Source organism: Camelus bactrianus, chromosome 24 (assembly GCF_048773025.1).
Source record: "Camelus bactrianus isolate YW-2024 breed Bactrian camel chromosome 24, ASM4877302v1, whole genome shotgun sequence".
Classification (NCBI taxonomy): Eukaryota; Metazoa; Chordata; class Mammalia; order Artiodactyla; family Camelidae; genus Camelus; species Camelus bactrianus.
The window spans coordinates 14,160,493-14,174,384 of record NC_133562.1 but is presented as its reverse complement, the minus strand read 5'-3'; the positions used below and the strand labels follow the sequence as shown (position 1 = coordinate 14,174,384).

The 13,892-nt window shown below is 34.8% G+C and overlaps 1 protein-coding gene and 1 long non-coding RNA gene across 6 annotated transcripts in view; one reads left to right on the top strand and one right to left on the bottom strand.

Annotated features, from left to right (window-relative positions):
• Window positions 1-13,892, top strand: part of DSC1 (desmocollin 1) — a 274,987-nt gene that overhangs the window by 194,480 nt on the left and 66,615 nt on the right. The window lies entirely within an intron of this gene.
• Window positions 1-13,892, bottom strand: part of LOC123614500 (uncharacterized) — a 56,341-nt gene that overhangs the window by 3,937 nt on the left and 38,512 nt on the right. Inside the window, exon 2 of the long non-coding RNA XR_006721897.2 lies at window positions 3,730-3,833. This is a non-coding gene — a long non-coding RNA (uncharacterized LOC123614500). The remainder of the gene's footprint in view (window positions 1-3,729; window positions 3,834-13,892) is intronic.

Sequence of the window (13,892 nt, the reverse complement as noted above, 5' to 3'; positions counted from 1 at the left end):
AAACAACAGATACTTAGTAAAGACAGAGAAAATGACCCAAATCATTTGTAAATATTTCTATATACCAGATGATACGCTGTATATAGAGTACTTATCATATTACATTTGTGTAAGTAAAACAGCTATTTTCAAAATATGAATTTAACACTTTTACCAAACCGAATAAGATTCTTACATGTTTCTTTTTATGAAAGTTTATGGGTTTTTAGCGACTAGACTCTTGAGGTTTAGAAAATAAACTTTTCTTCTTTTTCCTAAACAACTGGTTTGTTAATTAGACAAGAATATTTTCCTGTTTTTATTAATGTTTGAAATAAACACAAATATTTGCTATCATAAGGTATTGTAGTCACGGAGTGGTTGGAAAAACCAGAATGTTAAGTACAGGCATACTTTACTTTATTGAAATTCACAGATACTGCATTTTTTACAAATATGGTAATAGTGTAACTGTACTTAGGCTAACACTTAAACCTTAGGCTAACACTCTAGGTTTCAGTTTTTTGCATGAATATACTGGGGAAGCATTTTATGTTTTGTTTTTCATTTGTGTAATTTTGACAATTTATTTGCAAGAAAGAATTATTTAACATGTAAGGAGGATATAGTATATGAAAAGAGCAGACTTTAATCAGGCTTAATTTTCATACAGAAATTAGAAATTCAAATTTAAGATATGTGAAAATCTTGAAAAAGCTACTTTCCCTCTCTTTTTAACATTATTTCCCTTTTTTGTTAATAATTCAAGATCAACATTATGAACAGCCATTGTTCTATTTATATGTACTTAACTCTCTCTCTTACTTGGCTGTTTCTAGTTATTACTGGATTTGAAATCAAGTTACTAAAGCTTATTTAAAAGTGTACAAAGTAAAAGCAAACAGTTTCTGATGGAGTATTCAAAGGAATCTTCAATGCATAATGTGCATGTGCTTTAAGTTTATTGATTTTATAACATCCAGTCTGCAGCTTTCTAATTGATCTTCTTGCCAATTTTTGTTAAGTAAAGGGTCTAATAGGAAACAATTATTAAATAAAAATATTGGGAAAGCTGTTTAAATTGACTCTTTTTGGAAAGAAGTAGTCTCAGTTCTTCAAAAGAATGTATTTCCCTTGATTTTTCAAAACAACTTTACTTATAACCTGACATTTTGTAAGAACTATACATCTGTGATTCACTCTAAATTTGATGTTCTATGAGATTAGTTTCACCAGAATAAGACCATAGATGTACTTAGACAATAAACTACTAAATTTATTTTAAGGAACTTTATATTCATTTGGAAATTAAATGTCAGTTACCTAATTCAAAACTTTTTAAACTAACAAATATAGGTCACCTTTTCCTTTCTCAGAGAATAAGACAAAGCATGTATTATTCCCATATTATTTACTACATCATTCTGGCATGTCTTTGATTAGGTATGACTCACTGAACAGAAAAGCAGTCTTTCATTACCGAAAAGAAGGCTTGTATAAACAGAGCATTCTTAACCCTACTTAGTTGAAACAGGTAGCTACCCGGATGACTCTCCTGCTGCTTTTTACTATGTATTCATACCTACTGGTCATACCTAGGAATTACAGCATGGGGTCATTATACAATCAAAAGTGTAAAAAATGTATAAAAATAAAGTGGAGAATAATTTTACAAGGCTAAAAAAAGTATATAATATTTTAAGCAATGGATTGTTATTCATCATGGACTATACTGCAGGAGTATTTTAATCCTCACAAGCTTATAAACAGTACAGTATTTTGTAATGTTAGGCAAGTGAGTTAAGTCTTGGATGTAGTTTTGTCTCACAATCAAACAGTAAATTACAGTTGAGACTTGAGTTATAATAGCTTTTCACACCTCTTTGTTATCATTATTTTTTAAACATCTCCAGTTTTACTTTTATCTTTGGCCAGATGGAGATACTGTAGTATTTGTCTAGTTCCAGGAAATTGTTAGAATGCACGTAAAAATGATCATAAATTCCTCACACTTGGTGACTGGCCAAACAGACCCTACTGTAAACAAAGCAAAGAAACTGATAAGATGTAGCAGAGTTAAAGGAAATTGGCTACTCACTGTTGACTTAGTTAAATATTGGACATGTAAGATACTTTTATTTCTACTCTTTAAGTGCAAAATGATCTGCCTGTGGTATTACTGTGATCTATAATCAGAAATAAAATACAATCACAATAAAGCAAAAGTCAAAGAACCAATAGAAGAAAACAATTTATAGACTTTTCTGAGCGGCATACAAAGTGTCACTCAAAATTAATGAAAGGTAGATAAACTACAAGTTTATACTGTATAACACAGGGAACTATGTTCAATATCTTGTAGTAACCTATAATGAAAAAAAATATGAAAAGGAATGTGTGTATGTATATGTATGACTGAAACATTATGCTGTACACCGGAAACTGATGTAACATTGTAAACTGACTATGCTTCAATTAAAAATAGAAGAAAAAGTAATTGAAAGGAAAAAAACACCTGGCCATATGCTAGTAAAATATTAGTGATTACCTGATATAACACATATTATTTTTAAAAGTTCTTAAATGATATTAATAAAATTCTGTATATATTCACTGTGTTATGTCTCACTCTCAGTAATAAATAGTATTGGAATTTTATAGATACATGAATAGACATAAATTGATATTTATGTCTATAAAAAGAATCTGTATATCTGTACATTAATATATTAAAATAAATATAGATAGATATAAATATATATATAATTTATGTAACATGATAAATCAGTGGGAAAACGAATAATTTAATCAGCAAAAATTTATTGCATGTATAATGGATACCAGGAAATGTTCTAGGACCAACACAATTCTTGCCCTTACATTAGGTTTGTTGTTGTTTCTTTTGTTTAACGAGAAGAAAACTGTTCAAGAAGAAATCTAAGTAATAGCTCAGAACTAATTTTTTAAAACTGGTTTAGGAAAATATCAGAGTTGTGGGTGGAATGAGTTAGAGAAGAAAGTGGGGTAAATGAAAGCATTCTAAAGATTTCTTTTTTGGTGGAGGAGATAGATTGACAAATTGTTGGGGGAAATATGAGATTTTTTTAATTTACATTAATAATAGAGAAATACTAATTTACTTGTGACTCTTAAAAATAGGAAGCTAACCATTGGGCAAAACAGAATAGTATCATAGTTCCAATTAAAAGGAAAAAGAGAATGAACATTCTGTCTCTACTTCTTCTGGAGCTTAAGATGGGCACACACACAGAGTGCCTGGTTGTGGTCATGTGCCTAAATTATCACCAGTAGATTGTGAATAGAAGTGATGTGCAAAATTTCTGCCATAATTTAAAGAAAAATTGCCTGCCTTGATTTTCCCATTCCTGCAAGCTGAATGCAAACGTGTTCACATGCCAGCTTTGGCCATGAAGTTAAGAGTGAAGTCTGAGATATGGCAAAGCAAGAAGATGGAAGGACTCTGGATACCTGGACAGCTATGTGGAGCAGAGTCACCCTGAAAACCTGAATTGCTTATCTGGGGACTGTTATGTTATGTATGGGAGAAATAAATGCTAATTTTAATAAAGCCATTGTATTTTGGAATCTCTTTATTACTATAGGTCAGCTTTGCCATAACATTAGAGAAATTAGTACTGAAAGTGGGGTGCAGCCGTTACAAAAACAGACATGATATTGGCTTGAATATACAGCAAGGACACAAGTATAGTAGACTGTGAAGATGGTTACCCTGTTGATGAGTTGAAAACATTTGGTAGAAATATTACATGTGATGATTTCCAAGACAGATTTCCCACTGAGCTTGTCCTTCTGGGTGAAGTAGTTATAAACTTCTGGAAAGATAAAGAGACAATGATGGTTACAGCATAGAAGTCAGAAAATAGAAATGCTTAAGACTCAAAAAAAAAAAAAGCAGAAACAAAAAAATTGTGGGGACATGGCTTATTGCAACATGCAATATACTAGAAGCAAACAAACATGCAGATGACTATGTTTTTAAGGGATCATGTTACCAAATTATCCATCGGCGCAGCCTGCAAAACCAAAATTGCAAGGCCTGAAGCAGTCCTCAAGGAAGGCGTACTCTCCAATGGAATATAAGAGTCATGAAACAGCCCGCAGAAGGGCAAGACCAGAGGCCAGAAAGGACAATGGACATGGGAGTTGCCCTCAGAGAGCAGAACCAGGGACAGCCAGGTGGACCAACCAAGAACCCATTCCACTGCCAGCACAGATAGATGCATAACTCCTTTTCCAGCAAAGTGAAAACTGCTCTAGAACATTCTCTCCAGCGTCTTTCTCAAGCTTTCCTTTTCCAAATTGGAGATTCTATTACGGTTATGCTGTTCCTGCTCCACTACTATTTACTTAGGGGATGGGAGCATGGAATGGAGATAACATATCGACTTGATGAAGAGGGTTGTACTTCAGCCGGAGATCCTGAACTTTGAGCTGCATGAGATAACTGAAGCTCACAGGATTGTCTCCTGTGGAAAGGAGATGAGTATGTTCTATTTCTGGAAAGAAATTTATATCTAAATAGTTGGGTGGCTAGAGCCAGGTGTTATGTCAGAGACAGCTAACTGTCCACTAAATCTCACTCTCCCTTTTCTTTTTTTCAATAGTAATAACAGTGTAAACTGAACATGTGCCTTCCCTGGCTGAGATTACATTTCCAGAGTCCTTGCCGATAATAATGTAATGTGGCTGCATTCTTGCCAATGCCACGTGAGTAAAATTGCTGGGGAAAATTTCTGTCTCTCTTGTTTAAAGATAAGGAATTGCTTTGATTTGCTCTCTTTTTTCCCTGCTCCTATGAGGTAGAATACAAATGTACCCATGACGCAGTTTCAACCATATAGGACAGAGTGCACCAGAGGGTGGCAGAAAAACCAGATGGGAGGAACCTGGTTTTCTCAAAGACCATGTAGAGCAGAGGTGCCCCCACAAATCTGGACCATTCTTCCCAGGACTGTTAAGTGAAACAGAGAGAGAGATTTCTGCCTTTAAGCGACTGTATTTTTCAGATCCCTTTAGCAGCTTAGCCTTTACCCTAATATAAATGATATTCAAGGCAAAGTAGCAAAAGTAAGAGGATGAAAAGGAAACAACAAAAAATGTAGTAAGTAATCACGTTGCTGAACAAATAAAATCAGGTAGCTTAGTTATTTCACTAAGTGTGAAAGTACTGGATTCAACTAGCAAAAAAGAAGAAGTAGTTAGATATTAATTAAACAACAAAATCTAATTATTTCTCGCTCAAAAGAAATTCAAAAGGTAACAAAGAAGTATAGAGGCATAAGCAATAGGCAAAAATATACCAGGCAAATGCAATCCAAGAGGAAGAATGGTAATGTTAATAACAGACAAAGGAGATTTCAAAATGCAAAGCATCAACTGTAATAGAAAAAGATACAACCCATGGGGAAAAACATGACAAACATATGTAACAAATAACAGGCTAGAACTTGCAGTCATTAGATTATGGTAAAATCAGAATCATGAAAGGGCTTTCGTACTAAATGAAATTTTCATATATTTCAGAATCGTCAGAACAAATAAACAAAAATAATGAAAGGTAGAAGATGTGACTAGTTGAATAACTAGCAAGTTTAATAATCCAATAGACCAATAGCCCAATAGTCCAATAACTTACAAACAGAAAATGTGCATTCAATTCTCATGCCCCTGGAACATTTAGGGACAAAACAGTCATGCAACTGACTACAAATAAAATCTTTTAAAAATTCCCTCCCACACTGTATAACCACACTCCAGTGACTAAAAATAATATAAATATTTTTAAACTCACAATTATTTTTCATTGAAAAACGTGTTCTTTAAAATTCCGTTTTGATTTTGGTTTAGAGTCTGGGGGATTTTTAAAGGATGGCAAAAGATACAAAGAGGTGGGGCAGAATATGTCACCACAAAGTGTGTCACCCTAGCATGCTGATTATTTTGAATTAAAGTGATTTAAGAAATAGCTGGTGCAACAAGGGTATTCTGACCCTGCTTTGTCCTCTTGAAAGCAGGAAATAAATCTCCATGTGAAAGTTACCCACCCTGTAACAGGAGATAGAGGGACATCCTTATCACCAGACACACAGACTCAGAGCCAAGGAGGCTGTATAAACAAACCTTGTTACTTCTTCACTAATTCACTACCCCAAGCCCAAACTTCTTATTTGCCTTGTCACAAATTTATTGCTCCTTTGTCTTAAAGGTATAAAATCTGCCTGCTTTGGTTACTTCTTTGAGTCTCATATTTTTATGAGCTCCTGTGAATACAGAATTAAAAATTTAATTATTACACGAGCCAAAAAACCTAGAAGGGAAGAAAGGAAAAGTTTTCCTCCCCTACAACAATAAAACAAAATCAAAGGACAGACAGTAAACCTAATGAGATATTTGCAATGTGTCTGAGGTATAAAGTATTAAGATAATTAATGAGCTCATCCACAATTAATTTTTTTAAGGAACAATAATTCAGTATAGTGGGCAAAGGATATGAACAGACAAAGAAGAAATGCAAATTACTGATAAATAGATGATAAATATCTGAATCTTCATAGTAGTTAAGGAAACAGAAATTAAAGAACAATGAGATGCCATTTTTCATCTATCAGATGGGCAAAAATTTTAAAGCACAGTAATTTCCTGTCTTGGCAGCTAAAAAAAAAAAAAAAAAAGGTGAATTTACAGAATGCTACCTTCTCTTTGGAAAGTATCTTGGCAATATCTGTTAAAATTTCTTTAATCCACAGTCCTTTGACACAGGAATCTAACTTCTTGAAAGTGTATCTGTTAGGACAGGTTAGGTTACATTGCATATTCAAACAGAAGTGTCAGAAGCTTAAGGCAACAGAGGTTTATTTGGGCTACAAAGCACTGCGGGCTGACTGGAGAGATTGCTGACTGGAGTCACTTAAGGACCCAGGCTAAGAGAGGATCCATCTCTGCAGGGGCTTCCACAGTCACTATGAAGGGGAAACAGGATGTAGAAAATGCTGCACTGAACCTTAAAATAGCTCTCAGAAGTGACACCCATCACCTTTGCTCACATTTCATTGGCCAAAGCTTGCCACATGGCCATACCTAACCTAAAAAGTCCCTGGAAGGTCACCTCTGTGTCCCTAGAGGAGAAGAGAACATTTATGACGATACTTTAAGAATCCATTCTATAGAAATAACACTGCCAATATATAAGGGTATAAATACAATTATATATCACAGAATTGTTTTTTAATCACAAAAAACTAGTAACAATCTGAATATCCATTAAAGAATATTGTATTCTTTACATATTAAAGAATATTGTATTAACTATATTCAGATTGAATGCTTGTCCAAGATGTGCTATTATATGACAATAAGCACTTCCTGCAGAATGTTCACAGTATGCTTATTTTGTTAAAACACAACAATGACAAAAGCTCTGTAGATCTACATTATGTTTATATGTGCATGGAGAAAGCCTGTATGTTGCAGAATATAGGCTATATGATCTTAATATATATGCATATGTGAAATCTATATGTACGTGTGTATAAAAATACATAAACATACGTGTGTGCATGCATGAGGTAGATATAAACTTTCAGGAGTGGGGATTGCTTAGCTTTCTGTTTATTCATCTTTAGTTTTTTTTATAGTTAGCATGTCATATTTTTTAATTTTAAAGTTACCAAAGAAATTTATTAATTCTTGGGAATTATATGAATGCATCATAAATAGAAAAAAATGCTCATTCACTTTAAACAAATACAGAGACATTTAGGTACATAGCTCCTTCAGTATAACTCTGATATATGCAATTTATTCTTCTCTGCATGTTTTTCAATTATCAATATATATTAAATATCTACTAAGTGTCAGACATTAGAGAACAGCAAGTAAGTTAGAGAAAAATTCCTGTCCTGTTGAGCTTATATTATAGTTAGGAGACCAACAATAATAAAATAACAAATCAGTATATAATGTAAACTCATTTTAAACAGTACTTTAAAAGAATAGAGTAGCTTAATATAGAGAGTGTATTAGGAGGGCAATATTCTAAATAAGGGAGTCAAAACATTCAAGACCATTTTGGGGGTAGAACTGACAGTATAAATAGACACAAATAAAGTGAAGAAGTAATCCCACAAAAATTGAAGGAAGAGCATTCTAAGTAGAGGAAAGAGTAAGTGCAAAGGCCCTGAGGTGGGAGGATATGTACATATGAAAGATACAAAAGGTCAGGGTCACTAGAGTGGTATAGAGGTAGGCTGGAGCCAGACCAGTCCATAGTCCATAGCTTGGATTTTATTCTGCAAGAAATGACTGCTTCAAGTAATAATATGATTTAATTTAAATTTTTTAAAAGAGAATTGACCATATAGGAGCAGGGAAAACATTTCAGGAGTTATCGCAAGAGCCTAGGTGAGCGATAAAGGTGGCTTAGTCTAGGATGGTGGCAGTGAGGGAGGACAGTCAATTCATATTCTGGACATATTTTGAATTATGAGCCCCAGAGGACATGCTGGTGGACTAGATGTGGAATGAAAAGGAGCAGAGACAACTCAGATGACTCCTAGGTTTTTGGTCAGAAAAACTGGACGGATGGAAAAATTATAGGAGGAACACGTTTGAGATGTGGTTAGAAACTAAGAATTGTGTTTACCTAAAACAATGTTTGGTTTTAACCATCTACTTAATATCCAAACAGAAATGTCAAGTCAGTGCATATCTGGGTCTCATTAGCTTAAAGATGGTATTTAAACCCTAGAGAATGAATTTGTCTGTGTGTAGATAATAGAAGAGACTCAAAAACTTAGTGCTGGGACACACAAAATTCAGAGGCCAGGAGGAGAGAAAGAATAACTAGTGAAGAAACAGAAGGGAGAAGTATTCTGGAAGAAAGTGTTTTCCTGGGGTGAGGAGGGGTAAGTTGGAAGTTCAGGATTTATAGATACTAACCACTATATATAAAAATATATAAACAGCAAGGCCCTACTGTATAGCACAGGGAACTATATTCAATACCTTGTAATGACCTATAATGAAAAAGAATATATATATATATATATATTTATGTATAACTGAATCACTACGCTGTATGCCAGAAAATAACACAACATCATAAATCGACTATTTATCAATTAAAGAAGAAAGCATTTTCCGAATGAGACAATAAGAGACTACTGTTCATCTGGGTTATTGTATGCCCTATTGCTCTTTTATTATTTATAAGAAGCAAAAAGGAAAAAAATATGACTCACACAGCCAAGTTCATACCAGAAATACTTATTGTCATTAGAAAAGAAAAAAAAATAATACTATTTATATTCGCCATCTGCCTTTTATGAAGATTGGATTCTGGAACATAAAAAGCCCTTTATTTTGCTGAGGACCCTGAAGGGTTGGTTATATATATTTGCATCTAAGTGTTGTGGAAGGCTGAACTGATCACGTGATAAAGGGAGAGCAGGCAGGATTTACAGCTATACAAAATTAAAGAGTTTGTCAACTCCTCTCTCCTAAAAACAACTATACACCTGACAGAAGTGTGAAAAAAATCGCTTCAGACCTCTGGAAATCTACTAAAGTAAACAATGAAGTGACAGACATTTATTCAGTAAAATAGTGGGATGGGAGTCGGTGGCATTCTTGCCTGGAGGCTGTCCTCCTGCCACAGCCCGGTTTAGATAAAAAGCCAGCACCTCCACGGCTGGAGAGGGCTGACTTTCTTGGGAGTGGAGGCTGGAAAAATCTCATCCAGCAACAAATGGGAAAAAACTTCAGCAGCTTTCCTAGCCTAAAGCTGTGGTCCTGGTTAGGGCAGGCAGGACCCCGGAAGACTAGAAAGACACGTAGGAGGGAGAAAGCAGTTGAGGGACCTGATGAACATTCCACACATCCCTGACTGTCTGGGGCCTGTGTGCACACGTGGTGGGGCAGAAAAGTCAGGCTGAGCTGAAAACTGCCTGGACGTTGAATGTGCTCCTCAAACCAAACCCAGATTCACCAGCAGAAGGGAAAGCTCTACTTGGCCTGAGGTGCTAAGTGCAACTTCTGTTCAGTCACTGACTGACCCATTAAGATAAACAAACCCAGGGGTCACTCCTAAGAAGCCAGGTTAAAAAATGAAAATAAAAATATTGACCAGACGTATCAGTAGCCTCATGCCCCAGGGTGACAAATTCCTCAAATTAAATCCAGGTAGATTACTTAAAACACACACACACACACACACACAAAATCAAACAATAAAATAGCAAGAAAAAAAAAAACTTCAGAGAAAAAAAGCAAACAAAATCATAATTCAGAGTTGCTAGAATATATTATCTAAAATGTCTAGTTTTCTACAAAAATTTACAAAACACGCAAAACAAAACAAAAGGAAACAAAAAACCCCCAGCCAAGTATGAGTCATTCTCAGGTAAACAGCCCTCATTAACAGCTGTCTCTTGAGTGGACCTGCAGGGTGGATTTAGCAAAGACTTCAAATCAGATACTATAAATATATTTGAAGAATTTAAGGGATCAGTACACAGGCAGCCACTTCTCCTTTGACTAGAAAAGAACACGGGGAAAGTTTTCACAGAGATGGAAATGTTTTAAAATAGGATTGGGGTGATTAAGATTCATTTTACAGCTTTGTTCATATTTCATTGTCCTGACCTTTAGGAGAGCCTCTGCTGGCTTCTGTGAATGCCTTACTCATATTAGGCTCAACTCTTTAATGATTGACCACGGGCATTTTCAAGACTACACTAATTAGTCTTTAAAACATGGTTAATGATCGTGGTAATCTAGCAGCAGTTTCCAAACCTGCAAACACACCAGCGTAACCTAGGGAGACTGTTAAAACAGACTTCTTGGACCTAGCTATGGGAATGAATGGGAATACCTGGTAGGGTAGGGATCTGAAATCTGTAATTTTAATTGATTTCCTGAACGGAATGATGCAACCACAAAAATGAGAGCAGTTTCTCTAACGTTTCTAAAAATTACAAATTGATCGATCTTTTTTTGTTGTCGTTCTCCAACCACGTGCTCTCTTCTGTTTTCTCATGGGATGTTGACAGCTAGAAAGAACATCACCTTATAGTAATGGGTTGATAGATTTACAAAAAAGGGTAACCACAAGCCAAAAATTTACAAAGGAGTCACAAAAATTAAATAAAATCCATGATAATACAAAGGAAAATTACCAAACCACAAAAGGAAGAAGAAAGGAACAAAGAGGATATACCAATTCAACTGCAAAGATAAGTTCAAAATGGCAATAAGCACACATCTATCATTAATTACTGTAAATGTTAATGGACTAAATGCTCCAGTCAAAAGACACAGAGTGGCAGACTGGATAATAAAGCAAGAACCTTCAATATGCTGCATACAAGAGACCCACTTTAGGGAGAAGGACACATATAGATTGAGAGTGAAAGGATGGAAAAGGATATTCCATGCAAATGGAAAAGCCAAAAAAGCAGGTGTTGCAGTACTGATTTCAGACAAAATAGACTTTAAAACAAAGGCCATAAAGAAAGATAAAGAAGGACATTTTATAATGATTAAAGGAGATACAAGATGAGGATAATACACTCGTTAATATATATGCACCCAATATAGGAGCACTTAAGTACATACAAGAATTACTAACAGAGATAAAGGGTGATATTGATGGGAATACAATCATAGTTGGAGATTTTAACACTGCATTAACATCACTAGACAGATCTTCCAGACAGAAAATAAACAAGGCAACAGAGAAATTAAATACTACAATAGAAAAACTAGATTTGGTGGATATTTTCAGAGCATTACACCCCCCAAAAATAGGATATACATTCTTTTCAAGTGCACATGGAACATTTTCTAGGATCGATCATGTACTTGGACACAAAAGAAACCTCAACAATTTTAAGAAGATAGAAATTATCTCAAGCATCTTTACTGACCACAATGCCATGAAACTGGAAATCAACAACAGAGAAAAAAAGGAAAGCATGGAGATTAAACAATATGTTACTGAAAAAACAATGGATCAATGAGGAAATCAAAGCTGAAATTAAAAAATACCTTGAGACAAATGATAATGAAAGCACAACCACTCAAAACCTATGGGACACAGCAAAGGCAGTGCTAAGAGGGAAGTTTATAGCGATACAGGCCTTCCTCAAAAAAGAAGAACAATCTCAAATAAACAATTTAACCCACCACCTGAATGAATTAGAAAAAGAAGAACAAAAAGCCCCCAAAAAGCAGCAGAAGGAAGGAAATAATAAAGATCAGAGAGGAATTAAATACAATAGAGATTAACAAGACCATAGAAAAAATCAACCAAACCAAAAGCTGGTTTTTTGAAAAAGTAAATAAAATCGACAAACCTCTGGCCAAACTCACAAAGAAGAAAAAAGAGAGAGCACAAATTAGCAAAATAAGAAAGGTAAATGGAGAAATTACAACAAACAAATTAGAAATACAGACTATCATACGAGAATATTATGAAAAACTATATGGAACCAAACTGGATAACCTAGAGGAGATGGACAAGTTTCTGGAAACATACTGTCCACCAAAACTGAATCAAGAAGAATCTGAACACTTGAACAATCCGATCACTAGAAAGGAAATAGAAATAGCAATTAAAAACCTCCCTACAAATAAAAGTCCAGGACCGGACGGCTTCACCGGGGAATTCTACCAAACATACAAAGAAGAACTCATACCAGTCCTTCTCAAACTCTTCCAGACGATTGAAAAAGAGGGAATACTCCCAAACTCATTCTACGAAGCCACCATCACCCTGATACCAAAACCAGGCAAAGACACTACAAAAAAAGAGAATTATAGGCCAATATCACTGATGAACATAGACGCCAAAATCCTCACCAAAATTTTAGCAAATAGAATCCAATAACACATAAAAAAGATTATACATCATGACCAAGTGGGGTTCATCCCAGGGACACAAGGCTGGTTCAACATACGCAAATCAATCAGTGTAATACATCACATCAACAAGAGAAAGGACAAAAACCACATGATCATCTCAATTGATGCAGAAAAAGCATTTAATAAAATTCAACACCCATTTATGATAAAAACTCTCGCCAAAGTGGGTATAGAGGGAACATATCTCAACATAATAAAAGCTATATATGACAGACCTACAGCCAGCATAGTACTCAACGGTGAAAAACATAGTCCTGGAAGTCCTAGCCACAGCAGTCAGGCAAGAGAAAGAAATAAAAGGGATCCAAATTGGAAAAGAAGAGGTAAAAGTGTCATTATATGCTGATGACATGTTACTATATATAGAAAACCCTAAAAGGTCCACACAAAAGCTACTAGAGCTGATTGAAGAATTCAGCAAGGTAGCAGGTTACAAAATTAACGTTCAAAAATCAGTTGCATTTCTTTACACTAACGATAAATCAACAGAAGAAGAAAGTAAAGAAACAATCCCCTTTAAAATAGCACCCAAAGTAATAAAATATCTGGGAATAAATCTAACCAAGGAGGTGAAAGAATTATACACAGAAAACTATAAACCATTGATGAAGGAAATTAAAGAAGACTTTAAAAAATGGAAAGATATTCCATGCTCTTGGATTGGAAGAATCAATATTGTTAAAATGGTCACACTGCCGAAGGCAATCTACAGATTTAATGCAATCCCTATCCAATTACCCAGGACATATTTCACAGAACTAGAAAAAATCATAATAAAATTCATATGGAACCATCAAAGACCTAGAATTGCCAAAGCATTACTGAAGAGAAAGAAAGAGGCTGGAGGAATAACTCTCCCAGACTTCAGACAATACTATAGAGCTACAGTCATCAAGACAGCATGGTATTGGTACCAAAACAGACATATAGACCAATGGAACAGAATAGAG